This window comes from Miniopterus natalensis, chromosome X (assembly GCF_054644295.1).
Source record: "Miniopterus natalensis isolate mMinNat1 chromosome X, mMinNat1.hap1, whole genome shotgun sequence".
Taxonomy (NCBI): domain Eukaryota; kingdom Metazoa; phylum Chordata; class Mammalia; order Chiroptera; family Miniopteridae; genus Miniopterus; species Miniopterus natalensis.
In genome coordinates this window covers 73,265,122-73,284,440 of record NC_142103.1, presented here as the reverse complement: position 1 = coordinate 73,284,440, position 19,319 = coordinate 73,265,122, and the positions used below count along the sequence as shown (strand labels likewise).

The 19,319-nt window shown below is 38.9% G+C and overlaps 1 pseudogene; it reads left to right on the top strand.

Moving 5' to 3' along the window:
- The first annotated feature begins 4,696 nt into the window (after positions 1-4,696).
- Positions 4,697-5,548, top strand: LOC107545173 (microtubule-associated protein RP/EB family member 2 pseudogene; annotated as a pseudogene).
- The last annotated feature ends 13,771 nt before the right edge of the window (positions 5,549-19,319 follow it).

Sequence of the window (19,319 nt, the reverse complement as noted above, 5' to 3'; positions counted from 1 at the left end):
CATTAGCTTCCTGTGGATGGTGCCATTCATCAATAAAATAACCAATATTTCTCCATTGCAATTCTTGGTTCTTAGTGTTTGGCGCTGCTACAGCCAGGTGGACAGACTCTTTCTGTTTGATAGCAAGAATTCACAATGAAATGTTTTCAAAAGTATATGTTTTAAGAAAAAGGAGGGTTGTGTCTCTTACACTTTCTGTGCCATGGAAAACTTCATTTTTCCTATTTTTAAATTTGTGTTTACCCTTACACCTGCTGTGGAAAATCTATACTGAGCAAACAGTGGAAGCCAAGTAGCTGACATCAGTTCAGTTTCACCACCAGCGCCCATTCCATAGTGAAGAGGCTCTGCCCTGGGTGAGGAGGGTAGGCCAATTTCCCTGGCCCTGCTTGGGGGGCTGCTATCATTTAAATCAAAGCATGGAAGAATTTAAGGCCCAGGACACTTTCTAAAACAATAGAACACTAAGTGAACAATGAGAGCATGAGATCAATAGACACCGATCAGCCTGAAACCTAAAAATGAGTTCAGTGAAAGAGATAATCAAAGAGGGCCCTGCCAAAATCAGGTTTTTCTCTGGGGGCCCACACTATCTAAAATGTCCATTTTTCAAGAAAGAAAATTATAGGCTATGCAAAGAAACAGGAAAGGGTGACTTATACACCTTACCAAAACAGACAATACAAGCTGCCTTTGAGGGGATTGGGCAAAGACTATACTATAAAATACCTGTTATGAATATGTTTAAATAACTAAAGGAAAACATGTTTAATAAAGTTTAGGAAGGTATGATGACAACCCTTCATCCAATACAAAATATCAATAAATAGAATTATTTTTTAAAAGGAATCAAATAAAAAAATCTGGAGTCTAAAAGTACAATAACTGAAATGCAAAAGTCACTGGAGAGTCCTTATAAAATGGAGACAGGGGGTCAAAGTATAAAAAAAGATGGGACAACAGAAGCAGAGGTTAGAGTGATAACTGAAGAAGGACAAAGGGGCCATGAGCCTAAGATGCAGGTGAACTTCTCATTTTGTCCTTGTATTTTTTTCCTGATTTTTTATTTTTTAAAATTTATCTTTATTGTTGAAAATATTATAGATATCCCCTTTTTTCCCTATTGACCCCTTCCACCCTGCACCTACTCCCTGCCCCAGGCCTTCACCACGCTATTGCCTGTCTCCATGGGTTATGCATATATGCATATAGATTTTTTGGTTAATCTCTCCCCACCCACCCACCCCCACCTTCCATCTGAGATTCGTCAGTATGATCTATGCTTCCATGTCACTGAATCTATTTTGCTCATCACTTTATTAAGTTCTTTAGATTCCACATATAAGTGAGATCATGTGATGTTTGTCTTTCTCTGCCTGGCTTATTTTGCTTAGCATAATACTCTCCAGGTCCATCCATGCTGTCCCAAAGGATAAGATATCCTTCTTTTTTACAGCTGCATAGTATTCCATGATGTAAATGTCCCACAGTTTTCTTATCCACTCATCTACTGCTGGGCACTTGGGCTGTTTCCAGATCTTAGCTATTGCAAATTGCACTGCTATGAACAAAGGGGTGCATATATTCTTTTGGATTAGTGTTTCAGGATCCCAGAAGTGGGATCACTGGATAGATACTTCTCCAAAGAGGACATACAGATGGCCAAGACCATATGAAAAAATGCTCAACTTCGCTAATCATCAGATAGATGCAAATTAAAACAACAATGAGGAACCACCTCACACCTGTCAGAATGGCTGCCATCAACAAATCAGCAAATGACACGTGCTGGCGAGGGTTTGGAGAAAAGGGAACCCTGGTACACTGCTGGTGGAAATGCAGAGTGGTGCAGGCACTATGGAAAACAGTATGCAGGTTCCTCAAAAAATATTAAAAATGGAACTACCACCCGGCCGGGAGTGGCTCAGCGGTTGAGCGTCAACTTAAGATCCAGGTGATCGGGGTTCGATTCCCAGTCAGGGCACATGCCCGGGTTGTGGGCTTGATCAATGACTCTCTCATCATTGATGTTTCTGTCTCTCTCTCTCTGAAATCAATAAAGATATATTTTTAAAAAAAAAATGGAACTACCTTTCCTGATATTTTTAAATTGTTTATCTGTATTCTCTTGCAGCTCTCTAAGCATCTGCAAAACAATTATTTTTAACTCCTTGTTGGGTAATTCCAGTATCTCCATTTCCTTGTGGCCAGTTACTGGAGGTGTACTGTATTCCTTTGGTGGTGTCACATTTCCTTAATTCTTTGTGAGTCCTGCACTCTTGTATAGGTGTCCGTGCATATGAAGAAGCAGTCACTTCTTCCGGACTTTATGGACTGATTTTGGTAAAGAAAGACCTTCCTGGGTGGGGGTATGCTGGAGCATGCCTCATTTGGAGATCTTGTGGCAGGAACAGCTCTGGGGGCCATGGTGACTTGTCAGTTCAGGCCATTGTGGTCCACAGCATCCACAACTGTTCGTTCCTTGGCAAGTCCTGAGGGGGTCTCAAGAGCCTATAAGGTCTGTTGGGGCCCTCAGCAGTGCCTCCAGATTTAGTGGCTAGGGACAAAGGATGACAGCAGTAGTGGCCAGAGCCACTTGTGTGCACACACTCAGCTGTGGGGGCTAGCTGCAGGTGCTTGAGGAGTAGCAGGGGCCAGTTGTAAACACATGTAGTGATGGAGGCCAGAGCAGGCAGCAAGGGCCAGGGCCAACTGTGGGCACATTGTCAGCTGCAGGGAGGAGGCTTGGCTGTCAGGGTAAACTATAGTGGTTACTGAGTCTTGAAATGAGTATATGGCAGCGGAGGCCAGTAATGCGACGGGGGTCATGCTCAGGTATGCAGGTGCACAGCTGCAGGGGTTAGCTGCAGGTGAGCACAGTGTTGCTGGTCAGTGACAGAAAACAGGGCCTGATTTAGGCCCACAAGCAACTCCAGGGGCCCCAGCTCTTTGCATGCCCTCCTGTGGCTGCATAGTCATTCCCTGGGTGTACAAAAAGTAGTGAAGGCCTTTCACAGGAGGTAGGCCAGGCTGTTGGTTTATTCAGTGGAGAAAGCTGGTGGGGCATCTGCAGAGCAAGTCACTGGAAACTGTGGTTGCTCCCACTGTGTAGCTGCTATTAATAGGCCCTGCTTTTTTTCCTTGTTTCTAGCCACCTCTATATGTCTCAGATTTGCCAGTCTCTGGGTAGGGTGTAACTGAAGTGGATCCTTCATGAGATGCTCCCAAAGGCTGGGGAAACTGGTCTCTCACCCCACTCTTCCTTTCATGGTAAGAGGAACTCTCTTTATCTGGAGAGTCCTTCTTGGTACTGAGCAGTGCTGGCTGCAGGATGAGATGATGCAGGCAAACTGAAGCTGTTCTTCCTTCCCTTTTTGTGCAGTTATGCTCAAGTTTTTTGTTCCACTGTGTTGCTTAAGTTTTTTAAGTGTATTCCAGAGATCTCCCAAAGCTGTGGATTATGGTCTAATAGTTTATTTTTATGGGGATATGGAGGCTAGGGTCTCTCAAACCACCATGTTGGTGATGTCACTCTTATTTCTGTGTTCTTTATCCTATTTTATTGATTTATGTGTATATTTCTCATCCAGTACCATAGTGGATGGCCTACTGTAGCTATATAAAAAAGTCTTTCAAAAGGGTAGTATGATTTCTCCAACTTTATTTCTCTTTTTCAATTTTTACATATTACAGTTCCTTAGCTTTCCATATATATTTTAGAATAAGCTACTGAAATTTTGATAGAAATTACCTTAAATTTATGGATCAAATCGGGTCTTCCAATGCGTTAATTTGGTATATTTCTCCATTTGTTTGGACCTTTCAATTTATTTTATGAACATTTTCTAAATGTAAGCATACAAATTCAGATACAAGTGTGTTATATTTCTCCCTAAGTATTTGTTTAAGAGCAATTACAAATGCTGTATTTAAATTTTGGCTTCCATATATTCATTCCCCTTAAATGGAAAGACTTACTTTTTTTTTTTTTTTAATATATCTTTATTGATTTCAGAGAGAGGAAAGGAGAGGGAGAGAGAGACAGAAACATCAATGATGAGAGAGTCATTGATCAAGCCCACAACCCGGGCATGTGCCCTGACAGGGAATCAAACCATGATCGCCTGGATCCTAGGTCGACGCTCAACCGCTGAGCCACGCCTGGCCGGGCAAGACCTACTTTTTTAAGGTCAATGACAGAATATTGATTTTTGTCTGTTGATCTTGTATCCCATGACCTTACTAATCTCACTAATTGGTTGTAGTAGCTTTAAAAAAATATTCTTTAGGATTCTCCTATAGAAAATCTTGTCATGTTCCACAATGGACAATTTTACTTCTTCCTTACTACATGTGGGCTTTTATTTCCTTTTACTGCCCAAGCCTTCCAGAGCTATGTTGAATGTGAGTGGTAAGAACATCCTTTCCTCATCCTTGAGTTTAGAAGGAAAGTATCCAGTCTTTTGTACCTGATATTCAGTCATTTCTACTTCCCTCAGTCCTAGCACCATGCTTGATCTCTTAAGAGCTGGCTTTTTAGGACTGTTTCATTTTCCGACACCATTGCTTTATAGATGAAGAGATATAGATGACACTTTTCTTCTGTGCTGGGAGGAGAGGTCCTCAGCATCCTATCTCCCGGAGGAACGGTTCATCTCCACAGCCAGGGAGAGAGCCTGGATGCTCAAGTTGGGGAATGGTGGCCAATGTGTATTCTACCTCGGTAATCCAAGAGACTATGAGCAGACATGATATCATTGCATGGGTTAATGAGGTAATATCTTTAAACTACACAAAAGTGGAACAGCTTTGTTCAAGGGTGGCCTATTGCCAGTTCATGGACATGCTCTTTCCAGGCTGCATCAGTTTGAAGAAAGTAAAATTTCAAGCGAAGTTGGAGCGTGAGTATATTCACAATTTTAAACTTCTGCAAGCATAGTTTAAGCGAATGAATGTTGATAAGGTAATTCAGTGGAGAAGCTAGTGAAAGGGTGTTTCCAGAACAACCTGGATTTTATTCAGTGGTTTAAGAAATTCTACGATGATAACTACTATGGAAAGGAGTATGATCCTGTAGAAGCACTACAAGGGCAAGATGCAATTCCTTCCCCCCAATTCTGGCGAATAGATCTTCAACTTGTCAAAAAAGTCTCACTATGTAAACTCCCCCACAACAGTTGCAGCTAAATCAAGTCCAGCATCTAAACCAGGATCCACACCTTCTCATCCTTCATGAGCCAAAAGGGCTTCATTCAGTAGCTCAGCATCCAAGTCTGACAACGATTTGGAAACACAGGTCCTACAGCTCAATGAACAGGTACATTCATTACAACTTGCCCTTGAAGGTGTGGAAAAGGAAAGGGGTTTCTACTTCGGAAAGTTGAGAGAGACTGAGCTCCTCTAAGAACAGGAGCAGGAAAACGACAACCTCAAGCAGAGACTAATGGAAGTCCTCTGTGCCTCCGACCAGCACGAGGGCCACCCAGAAGAGCCCGAAGCAGAGGAGCAAGTGCATGAACAGCAGCCCCAGCAGCAGGAACAGTACTGACCCGTCGTGGCAGCTCTTGACACTTCCATTTTGTGTGGGAGCTTTTCTTCTGGAGAACTGAAACATGTGTGGCCTCAAGCTCAACAGAAAGCAGTTGTTCTCAGTTTGCAGGTAATATCAACACACTGTTGCATACATATGCCAGCCACTGCGCTCGGTCCCGTTTCCTTTGCCAAGACACACAGCAGCGGGTCGTTTGGAAGCCTACCTAAGAGATCATGGGGTCACATACCTTCAACTTCACCACATGGCTGCGTGAGATTGGTTCTGCTCTTTGTATTTCTTTCCAAAACAACTCTTCCCACCACCACCACAAACACCCCCTTTTATCTTGGTGTTAAACAATGGTAATTTGACATATGGTATTTATATTGGCATTTCTCAACCCAGTATCACTAGATGTCACACACATTTGTGGTGCTTTGATGTTTACAAGTCTAACCTCTGAACATAAATTTGTTAAAATAATAAATTGGAACAAAGGGGGAGAGGTACTTGATATGAAAGCCGTAATGACAGTCTTGTTTTGTAGGGGAAAACACAGAGTCAGTTTCTCCCTCTACTCTCAACACCAAAGGGGAAAAAAGGATGGAATCGAAACTAGGACTTCAGGGCCCTGCAGTGCTCATACGGGAGCATGTTAGACAGTCACACCATATGTCATCAGTGTTTTCCTTGAGTGAACATCCTTAAAAAACTATCTCAACTTGGCCCTCTCACTGCTTGTTCCCTACTCCCCCATCCAGGGTCTCATGTTATTTTCTTTCTCAGGTTCCCCTTGGGTGGGCAGCTTACTCTCCTGAAGAAGCTGTCATCAGTTATCTGCAATCTAAAGGGGTCTGCACAGGTGCAGGTCTTTGGGCCCCCAGTGTGGGTTTCAGAGTCAATCCTGTCATCCACACTAGGGATCTCCAACTAAGAAAGGCCACAGGGTGTGCAGCCCTGAGGATCAGAGCTCTGCCTCGATCTTTCACTTGCTGGAAGTGAAGACTTAGTAATAGGAGGATAATTCCAGGGTAGCAGCGTGGTTCTGATGTCGAGTGTTGACACTGGAGTGACAGCACAAGATGACCTATGACTCCCGGTACCTTCTGTAATACTGCAGCCCTCCTTCTAATTTACCTTTGCTAAACTGTGGCAGTTCATCCACTGAGGAAACATTGATGAATTAAAATCATTCCTTATTTTTTTAAACTAAGATTTGCACATTTTCTTAGTATCTTTCCAAATCTTCGCCCCTTTATTTTTTCCCTTCAACAGATGGTTTCCCTTCCTGGATCATTCATTGCTCGGTTTCTAACTTCAGATTTACCTTCTCTTGTTATTTGACTTAGCAGGTGTAGCAAAAACAACAAACAAGGGTGTCCACCCCCTCTCTTCTTAACTGAAAAGCTTAATATAAATTTCTGAATTATGTATCATAAAGCTTTGACATTTCTTTATTGATTGATGAAATACTAATGCTAAACTCTTGCATCGAAGCTCTCCACCCAAAGAAGTCTTCTCAAAATAAACCTTTTGGGAAAAAAAAAAAAAAGTATTCAGTCTTTTGTAACTATGAGATTAGTTAGCACTAGGTTTTTGGTAAATGTTCCTTATAAGGTTGAGAAAATTCTTGTCTATTTATTTTTTGCTGAGATTTTCATAATGAATGGGTATTAGAATTTTTTTAAAAAATTTACCTGCATCAATTATCAGATCATGTGATTTTCTTCTTTACACTACTAATATGATGAATTCCATTGATTGAACTTCTAAAATTGAACCAGCCTTGTATATCTGGAACAAACCTCTGTTGCTTGTAGTGCATTATTATTTTTATATATTGATGGATTCTATTTGCTAATATTTCCTTGAGGAAATTTGCATTTATGTTCATGTTGTTAAAATAAGGTTGAAAATGTTCACTCTGCTTTTAGTTCTTGAATTGAACCTGTAGAAATTTGTTATTTAAAAAAAATATTTTGTATAATTTGCCTGTGAAGACATCTCTGTCTAGAAATTTCTTTTTGGAAGATTTTAAGCTACAAATTTGATAACATTATTAGTCACAGGGCTGTCCAGATCATCTATTTCATGTTACAACTTAACTGAGTAAATTAGCTTTTTTAAAATAAAATATGTCTTTATTTATTTCAGAGAGAGGAAGGGAGAGGAGGAGAGATAGAAACATCAATGATGAGAGAATCATTGATTGGCTGCCTCCTGCATGGCCCTCACTGGGGATCGAGCCCTGATTGGGAATCAAACCTTGATCTCCTGGATCCTAGATCTGCTCAACCACTGAGCCACATTGGCCAGGCTAAATAGGGTTTTTAAAATATTAAGCTGTTACAGACTTCTCAAAATGTTAGGACACCAGAAAAATTTCTTTTAAAGATTGTTGATGAGAATTTGTTTTGACTAACTTTTTTGGTTGTCATATTAAAACCCATACATTTGCCTTGCTATTCACTTGGAATTAGGTATAACATCTAAAATACCAGTCCAAAATAGGTATCTCTTCTGGAACTATATCTTCTCCCACCTATTCAAAAATTAGGGAGAAAGAAAGCCTACTTTTTGAAGAGGGTATGGGAAATAAACGATAATTCTTAATTATTAGGGAGACTAGACTCTATGGTATTTCCTAAATGTTATGGATATGAGTTTTTGTCACTCAACTAATACTTTTTATCACTTTAATGCATTCTCTTTAAAAACTTTTAATCTTTTTCTGTGTAAAGTTTAGAAAGTTTCTTCTGGAAATCTTCATTCTCCCAGGAAGTTTGAGGGAAAATCTAGCATGTGAAAAGAATATGGGTGGGGATATCATTCTACATATAGTTTTTTGGTTGGGTAAATATTCTACAGGCCAGTAATAAGTATAAGGTGGATATACAATGTAATTTATTTATTCAGTTAGTTTTATCTTTTAATCCTCACCCGAGAATTTTTTTTCCCCCATTGCTTTTCAGGGAAAAAGAAAGTGGAAAAGAAAGAGAGAGAGAGAAACATCAGTGTGAGAGAGACACATCCATTGGTTACCTCCCATGTGTGCCCTGACCAGCGCACTGGAATCGAGCCTGCAACCGAGCGAAGCACGTGCCCTTGGCCAGAATCGAACCCAGGACCCTGCAGTCAGAGGGCCAATGCTCTAGCCACTGAGCCAAATCAGCTGGGGCAATGTAATTTAAATATTTTGTTATTCTAAAAATCAAGCTTTTAAAAATAATGCAATATCTGGTAAAATTGAATGCTGTAACTTCAGTGCTTTTTTTCCTTTCTTTTTTATTTTTTTTAAATATGTTTTTATTGATTTCAGAGAGAGGAAGGGAGAGAGAGAGAGAAATAGAAACATCAGTGATGAGGGAGAGTCATTGATCACCTGCCTCCTGCACGCCCCCTTCTGGGTATTGAGCCCGCAACCCTGGCATGTGCCCTGACCTGGAATCTAACCACAATCTCCTGTCTCATAGGTCGATGTTCAACCACTGAGCAACATCAGCTAGGCTGGTGCTTTTATTTTTGAAATAAGAACTTTGCTTCATATAAATATAGCTAAGTAAATTGCATGTTACGTTTAACCAAAATTATATTAATACTGTCAAAGAAATGAATAGAGTAATAAAAGGTAACTGTTTTTTTATAAATTTAATTTAAAAAAATATATATCTTTATTGATTTCAGAGAGAGGAAGGGAGAGGGAGAGAGATAGAAACATCAATGATGAGAGAGTAATTGATCGGTTGCCTCCTGCAGGGTAACTTTTAAAAATCAATTATGTACTTTCATAATTTCTTTCATTCTGCTTAATTATGCAGAATGATAAAATACTATCCAAATTTGTTATGCACATAAAAGCATGTCTTTTTTTTTCTCAGAATAGCATTTTTTGTTCCTAAAAGATGCCTTTAAACAGGAATAGAAAAGCAATAAAAGGTTGATGTTTTCCATTTTTGTAAGGTATATTTCAACTATTAGTGATGTCCATTTACTTTTTGTTTTGAAAGATAAATTGCATACATATACTTTCTACTTCCTCTCTTCTTGCCAAGTTATGTTTTTGTTGATATATTATTGTCATTTATTTTATCAAAGTAAAAAACATCTACATACATTTTACTAATCATAATAATCATAATTTTCATAGCCCTTGCAACCTATACACATATTTAAATGAACTCAAAGCTGATCACCAGTCCTTATACCATTCCTGAGTCATCTTGATTAGTCTATTAATTGCATTTCAATAATCCAGTAGATTTTGTGGAAAGACTTATAAGTGTTCTTGCATGCCTAAGAATTGTGTACAGCCCTGGCTGGGTGGCTTAGTTGGTTGGAGCATCATCCTGTACACCAAAAAAAAAAAAAAAAAGGTTGTGGGTTTGATCCCCTGGTTGGAGTGTGTATGGAAGGAACCAATTGACATTTCTCTTTCACACTGATGTCTCTCTCTCTCTCTCTCTCTCAAAAAGTCAATAAAAACATATCCTTGGGTGAGGATAAAAAAATTATGTTTGGCTCAGTGGTTAGAGTGTTGGACTATGGACTAAAGGGTTCCAGTTCAATTCCAGCCAAGGACATGTACCTCAGTTGCAGGCTCAATCCCCAGCCCTGGTCCAGGTGCATGTGAGAGACAACCAATCGATGTGTCTCTTTCACATCAATGTTTCTCTCTGTGTGTCTCTCCCTTCCACTCTCTCTGAAAAGCAATGGAAAAAGCATCCTTGAGTGAGGATAAAAACAAATTGTGTACTGCTTACAGACCAATATCCTTGATGAACATAGATGCAAAGATTTTCAACAAAATATTAGCAGTACAGATTCAACAATGCATTCAAAGCATTATAGACCATGACATCCCAGGTATGGAAGGATAGTTTAACACCTGTAAATCAATCAACATGATACCTCGAATCAACAAAACAAAGGATAAAAACCATATGATCATATCAATAGATGCAGAAAAAGCATTTGACAAACTCAACATCTATTTATGATAAAAACTCTCAACAGCCCAGGTGGTGTGGCTCAGTTGGTTGAGTTTCATCCCATGTACTAAGAGGTCGCCAGTTCGATTCCAGGTCAGGCCACACGCATGGATTGCAGGCTTGATCCCCAGTAGGGGGCATGCAAGAGGCAGCCGATCAATGTTTCTCATTGATGTTTCTATCTCCCTCTCCCTTCCTCTCATTCTAAAATCAATAAAAACATATTTTTTTAAAAAAACAAAACTCTCAACAAAATGAGGATAGAAGGAACATATTTCAACATAATAAAGGCTAAAATGATAAACCCATAGTTAATATCATCCTCAGTGGTAAGAAGCTGAAAGCTTTTACTCTAAGATCAAGAACAAGACAAGGGTGCCCAGTATCACCACTTGTATTCAACATAGTATTGAAAGTCCTAACCACAACAATCAGACAGGAAAAGGAAATAAAAAGAACTCAAATCAGAAAGGAACATGATACTATATATTGAAACCCTTAAAGACTCCACCAAAAAATTACTAAAACTAGTAAATGAATTCAGTAATGTTACAGGATACAGAATCAATATACAGAAGTCTGTTGCCTTTCTATAGATCAATAATGAATAATCAGAAGGAGAAATTAAGAAAACAATCTTATTTACAATTTCATTAAAAAGCACAAAATACATACAAATAAATTTAACCAAAGAGGTGAAAAAACTGTACTCTGAAAACTGTAAGACATTGATGAAAGAAATTGAAGATCATACAAAAAAATGAAGGATATACCATGCTCACGGATTGGCAGGATTAATATTGTTAAAATATCCTTACTATCTAAAGCAATATGCAGATTAAATGCAATCCCTGTTAAAATACCAATGACATTTTTCTCAGAATTAGAACAACTAATCCTAAAAGTTATATAGAACCACAAAAGATCCCAAATAGCCAAAGAAAACTTGTGAAAGAACAAAGTGGAAAGTGTCATATTTCCTGATATCAAACTATATTATAAATCTACAATAATCAAACAGTATGATATTGGCATAAAACTGATACATAGATCAATGAGATAGAATAGAGGGCCCAGAAATAAATCTTCACTTATACAGTCAATCTATGACAAAGGAGGCAAAGACAGTCTCTTTAATAAGTAGTTTTGGGAAAATTGGACAGATACATCCAAAAAATGAAATTGGAGCATTTTCTTACACGTATACAAAAATAAACTCAAAATGGATTAAAGTGCACTTGGAACATTCACCAGAATAGATCACATGATAGGACACAAAACAAGTGTTAGCAAATTTAATAAGATTGAAATAATACCAAATACCTTTTCCAACCACAATGGTATGGAACTAGAAATCAATAACAGGAGGAAAATGAGAAAATTGACAAATAGTTGGAAATTAACACACTTCTGAATAATTAATGGGTTAAAGAAGAAATCAAATGGAAATTTAAAAAATCTTAGAAAAAAAAACAAAACAAAAATGGAGATACAACATACAAAACACATGGGATGCAGCAAAAGCAGAGCTAAGTGTGAAGTTTATAGTAATAAACACCTACATCGAGAAAAACAAAAGACCTCAAACCTAAATTTATACCTCAAGTTACTAGAAAAAGAACAAACTAAGCTCAAATTTAGCATAAAGAAGGAGGCAACAAAGATCAGAGCATAAATAAATGAAATAAAAAAGAAAAAAGAAAATAAAGAAATAAGTCATAGGAATGTAATGCACAGCATGCCAACTATAGTTAATAATACTGTATAGCGTATTTGAAAGTTGCTAAAAGAGATCTTTCAAAAGTTCTCATCACAGGAAAAAATTCATAACTATATATGGTGATAGATGTTAACTGGACTTATTTTGATGATCTTTTCACAATATATGCAAATATCAAATCATTATGTTGTACACCTGAAAATAATATAATGTTATATGTCAATTATACCTCAATAAAAAGGAATAAGAAAGCTATAGAAAATATTGATGAAACTGATAGAAGTATTTTTTAAGATAAAAAACATTGACAGCCTAGCCGGGAGTGGCTCAGGGGTTGAGCATCGACCTAGGATCCAGGAAATTGCAGTTTGATTCCCTGTCAGGGCACATGCCCAAGTTGCAAGCTTGATCCCCAGCTGGGGGTATGCAGGAGGCAGCCGATCAATGATGACTCTCTTATCATTGATGTTTCTATTTCTCTCTCTCCCTCCCCCTTCCTCTCTCTGAAATCAATAAAGATATATTTAAAACAAAACAAAACACTGAAAAATCTTGAGGGGGACTTACCACATAAAAAGGAGAGATGACTCAAATAATAAAATTATAAACAGAAGAGAAGACATTACAACTGACACCACAGAAATACAAAGGAAAATAAGAGACTATTATGAACAATTATATGCCAAAAAGTTGAATAACCTAGAAGAAGTTAATAAATTCCCTGAAACATCAACCTACCCAGACTGAATCATAAAGAAGCATGGAAACATGGAAAAGACTGATGAATCTCCAAGGGAAGAGGTGTGGGGGTGTGGGTTGAGGAGAGAAGAGATTAACCAAAGAACTTATATGCATATATGCATTGCCCATGGACACAGATAATGGGGTGGTGAAGGCCTTAGGTGGGGTGGGAACCGGGTGAAAGGGGATAATGTGGGGGATAGGGGGCCATCTGTAATACTCTCAACAATAAATATAAAAACATAATAAAGTTAAAAGAAATTGAAAATATGAAGGCAATTTCAAGATAGTGGCAGATTAAGTGGAAGCTACACTGACAATCTCCCAGGACCAAACTTGAATTACAACTAAAATATAGAAAAACCATGTTGTGTAATCAACTGAAGACTAGTTGGAGACAAACCTCATAACCAAGGACAGAAAGTGGAGACCACATAAGACTGGTAGGAAGTGTGGAGGCCTGAGAGGGCTGGCTGGGCTCAGACAGCAACTGAAGGTCTGGAGGGCTATCTCAGCTGTGGAGGGCCCCTACTGAGAAATCTGGGATCAAAACCCCAAGCTGGGCTCCCCAGCCCACAGCATCAGAACTGAGAAAGGTGCCCATATAACATATGGTGGTGAAAAGCGATGAGGGTTTCTGTCTGCCAGAGAGAGACAGCTGGAAATGCAAACACCCTCTTAAAGGGCCAACGCACAAAATTTTCATGTGCAGCTGCTCACTTTGTGCTCTGGCAGAGAGAGGACAGAATGGACTAGAGATGTGTGAGGAGAAACCAAGATCAGGGGTTCTGAGGAGAGAACTCGGATTCCTGTACTGAGTCATTCCCTCAGACTTCAGAGGATATCTTTCTCTGGCAGACCTTTGCCATCCAGGTGGCTTTTGCCTGGGGGGGGAAGCAATTGTCTCACCCTGTGGAGTTTACACCTTGTTGTGGTCTAGAGCCTGAGGCTCATGAAGTCTGATAATCAATCAGCCTGCAGGCAAAGGTGGATCTCTGGATGCTCTGAGTCTTTGTCTGATCTGCTTCTGGACCCTGGGTTAGGAAAAACAGACCTTGGTGTGCATCTTGGTCCTTTCCAAATGCACTCAGCCTCATCAGAGGGAGTTCCAGATGTGGATTACTGAAGGCTCCAAATAGGGCACTCAAGGCCAGTCACAAACAGTGTCTGACATTAACCTGCACCAGAGACCATCCAAAAAGACTGAGTCCTAGCAGGCCTACCTAATACATAGAAACAAACCTAAACAGGCAGCCAAAATGGGGAGACAAAAAAAGTAAGCCCCAAATGAAAGAACAAGAACATTTTCTAGAAAAAGAGATAAAGGAAATGGAGATAAGCAACCTATCAGATAGAGTTCAGAATAATGATTTTAAGGATGCACAACACCATGAGAAAAGATATGGGAACTATGAAGGAAATTAAGAATGACATAGCAGAAATAAAGAATACACTGGAAGGAATGAACAGCAGATTAGAGGAAGCTGAGGATCAGATTAGCAAATTAGAAGACAGGGTAGAAAAAAATCACTCAATCAGAGAAACAAAAGGAAAAAAACAATTAAAAAACAGGAGGACAGTCTAAGGGAGCTGTGGGACAACATGAAACCTAACAATATTCTCATCATAGGAGTACCAGAAGGTGAAAAAAGTACACAGGGGATAGACGCCCGGTTTGAAGAAATAATGCCAGAAAACTTCCCTGACCTGGTGAAGGAAAAAGTCACACAAGTTCAGAGGCACAGAGAGTCCCAATCAAGAAGGACCCAAAGAGACCCATGCCCAGACACATAATAATTAAAATGTCAAAAATTCAAGACAAAGAGAAAATCTTAAAGGCAGCAAGATAAAAGCAATCTGTTACCTACAATGGAGGTCCCATAAAGCTGTCAGCTGATTTCTCATTAGAAACTCTACAGGCCAGAAGGGAATGGCATGAAGTATTCAAGAAAATGAAAAGCAAGGATCTGAAACCAAGACTACTCTATCCAGCAAGGCTATCCTTCAAAATAGATGATGAAATAAAGAGCTTCCCAGACAAAAAAGGCTAAAGGAGTTTATCACCACCAAAACAGCATTGCAAGAAACGTTAAAGGGAGTGCTGTAGTAAGAAGAAATAGAGAAACATTGGCATAAAGAATTAAAATGGCAATAATAAGTACCTATCAATAATAACCTTAAATGTAAATGGATTAAATGCTTCAATCAGAAGACATGGGGTAGCTGAATAGATAAGAAGACATTACCCAAATATATGCTGTCTACAAGGGACCCACCTCAAAACAAAAGACTCACACAGGAGGAGAGTGATAGGATGGGAAAAAATTTTCCATGCAAATGGAAATGAAAAAAAAGTTGGGGTAGCAATACTTATATATGACAAAATAGACATCAAAATGAAGGACATAACAAGAGACAAGAAAGGTCACTGCATAATGCTAAAGGTATTGGTCCAACAAGAGGCTATAACCCTGGTAAACATGTATGCACCCAATATAGGAGCACCTATATATATATATATAAACTTTTCATGGATTTTAAGGGAGAAATCAAAAGCGGTACAGTCATAGTAGGTGACTTTAACACCCCATTGACTTCACTGGATATAACTTCCAGACAAAAGATCAACAGGGAAACTGCGACTCTGAATGATACACTAGATCAGGTGTATTTATGAAACAGCCATTTGGCCCAGTGATCCCACTTCTAGGAATATATCCTAAGAAATCTGAAACACCAATTTACAATAGCTAAGATCTGGAAACAACCCAAGTGCCCATCATTAGATGAATGGATAAAATGCTGTGGTACATTTACACCATGGAATACTATGTAGCTGTAAAAAAGAAGGATCTCTTATCCTTTAAGACAGCATGGAGGGGCCTAGAGAATATTATGCTAAGTGAAACAAGCCAGTCAGAGAAAAACAAGTATCACATGATCTCACTCATATGTGGAATCTAAAGAACAAAATAAACTGATAAACAAAATAGATCCAGAGACATAGAAGCATGGAACAGACTGAGGAATCTAAGAGGGAAGGCAAGGGTGGGTGGTTGGTTGGGAAGAGGTCAACAAAGAACTTATATGCATATATGCCTAACCCATGGACACAGACAATAGTGTGGTGAAGGCCTGGGGCAGGGGAGCGGGTGCAGGGTAGAAGGGACCAGTGGGGAAAAAAAGAGGACATCTGTAATACTTTCAACAATGAAGATAAATCTTTTAAAAAAGAGAATAAAATATGAAGGAACCAATAATGACTAAGGAGATTGAATCAAAAATAAAAAACTTCCAAAGAAAGAAATGCTCAAGACCAGTTGGTTTCATGGGTAAATTCTATCAATCATTTAAAGAACAATTAATGACAATTCTTCCAAAAATTCATAGGACATGGATGAATCTCAAAATAATTATACTGAATGAAAGAGAACAGACCAAAAGCAATATACATTATATATTTCAATTTATATAAAATTCTCTAGCAAATGCAAAACAGTGTATAATGACAGAAACAGGTCAGTGATTGCCCTTGGATGGGTCCTGGTGGGGAAATACAAGAGGGAACTCTGTGGGATAATATATTTGTTTATTAACTTGATTGTGGTGATGGTTTCATGGGAATTACATATGTCCAAATTTATCAAATCGTACATTTAAATATGTTCATTTCTTTTATCTCAATTATACTTCAATTAAGCTGTAAAAAAAACCCTAATAATTAGAGAAGGGAAAGAGGAAGGAAAGAAGGAAAGGAAGAAGGTGAGATAAAGTAAGAAAGGGAGAAAGAAGGATATAAAATAAAGAGAAAGATAAAAAGAGAAAGAAATGAAAAATAGAAAAGAAAAAATCCTAAAGGTTTCTTATCAATGCCTGGGTCTAGGTAACACTACACTTATTTCAGGTATGTACAGTACTGAAAACTGTACTACTTACTATATAAAGCACCATAGAAAAAGGAATTGGAATAATTCTCCCTCAATAATTCACAGCTGAAAACCAGAGTGCATCTGGCACCTGACATACACATTTAAAAGATGTATATATGTTGCCGAAACAGATAGTATTCATAGAACCATCCCCAGATTGGAAGGTAGATATTTTTATATAAATGTCACAACAAAAAATTAACTAATTAATTTGACAACTATTCAGTGATCCCCACCATATTTTAGGCATTGGCCTGGATTCTGATTCTGGCAGTGACCAAGGAAGCATGGTCCTTGCCCTCAAAGATCTCACATTCTATTGAGGAAGCAGTCATATAATCTGAGCAGCTCAATAAATGTATATCTCTACTGGATCAGATGGTCTTACAAGTATAGTGTATTGACAGAAAATAGGGGGCACAGGCGAGAAGAAAGTGAAATTGACTGAAGATGACTGGTCACGGAAGGAGGAACACTAGAAAACAGGTTTTGTGTGTGTGTAAAGGTGCTCACTCGAATTTCACAATTCAGTGATTTTTTGGTTCATGTCTTTGATTTTGCCAATGTAAGACCAAATAATATCAAAGCCCTTTACCTATAAAACAAAATACAAGAGTTTTAACAGTCATTAACTGTTTTCTATTCATTCAACAAGACATCCATTCAACAAATACTCTGGGAGGGGGTCTTATTTAGCATCGGTAATACCTATGTTTGGGAATCCTTCAGTGCCATGTCAAACGTAGTCCCACTGTGGGGCCAGACCTGAAGTTGAGGGAGTGACGGAAGGTCTTAGTTATACTATAAACCTAAGGTATCAGGAATACACTGGTTATTGATGGAAAGGAAAAGGAAAAGGATAAAAGATGCAAGCCCTCTCTGAGTGACAAAAATTGAAATATGAAAATGTCTTAGGTTCATACATTTCTTTTATATTATTTCCAACAAATAAGTGTTTTAAAAATTAATTTTTATTCTTTATTATACCACATAGCTTGTGGTATCACATTAACTCAATAAATAATTCTTTCTGGACAAGAGGCCCCAGGGCACTTTGCTGGGCTCTGGGAACACAGAAAATTCAGGCTCCACTCAAGTTATCAAAGTTCTCATAGTCTAATGGGAAGATGGTTATATATTGTAGAATTATTCCCAAAACTGTAATGAAGACTCTGACAAGGTTAAGAAGGGTCTCTGGGAACACAGAAGAAAAACCCTAAATCACAACTGGGGGTGAAAGGTGTGGGATGGGCAGGATTAGGGTAGGTAACTTTCAGAGGAAGGATTATGATGTAGATCCATTACCATCTGCAGTTTACAAATGAGGAGACTAAGGGTCAAAGAGGTTATGCAGTTTGCTCAAAATCACACAGTAAGCCAGAGGTGTGACTGGTTTTCAAACTTAAGACAGTGTGATCCCAATGCCCTCTGGAGTTTACATTACCCTTGTTTAAAAATGTAGGTTTTATTATTATTCAGGTATGATGAGGCCAACAGATCAAGAGAAAATTGCCATTGAAAAGGTAGTTTGTTACTCTCAATTCTCAAGACGAGGGGCCACTACACACCAAGTAGGGCCACAGGGAAGAACCAGGGTCAGTCAGGAGGCAGAGGCAGGTGTGGGGTGTGATGTGGGCAAGAGTCTTTATTGTGGTTTCCACAGGGAGCAATGGGCAAGGAGGGGTAAACAGGTTTAGGATTGGATAATCTGAATAATTTCAGTGGGCTCTGGGGCATAGAGGCTGTCCTTAGTTGACTGGTACCTAGCCCTTGGATGATGAGGGCAGGAGAAGAGTGGCCCAAGTGAAAAGCCTGATGATAAAGGAGGTGGTTTGGGTGTGGGCTTGGATTGGTTGGTTTGTGTATGGAAGGAATATTATCTTTAGGAATGTGCTAACCCTGGGAGTGCCAGTACCTTCCAGAGTCAGCAAGGTCCCAAGATGGCAGAGCATCAGAATAAAAATATAGAGTTAATACAACCTTGTGGTCAATGTTATGATAATGTCATCTGTTTTAAGTCACAGACATCAGCTACATTTCTTGTTCTGCTTGTCCAGATATTTTTTAAATTCTGTTAAATACAGTATTAGGAGTAGCTACATAATTTACATGGCCTAGCTCAAAATGAAAATGTGAGGGTACTTGTTCAAAAATCATGAAGAATTTCCAGTCAGTGGCAGCACACCATTAAGCTAAGCAAGGACCTGTACAACTGCACCAGTCACATGCCAGGAAATCAGGCCTGTACAGCATAGTAGTCAATGAGCAGGCAACTTCCGGGGAAAGACTGCAGAGGACTTTGATATCCCCTGGCTCCTCACCACAGTGGAACCCTAGGATAAAAGTTCTGCCCAACTGTGAGTGATGCAGGACTTTGATATTGGCCTTTCACCTCTCCTCTCCCAGTT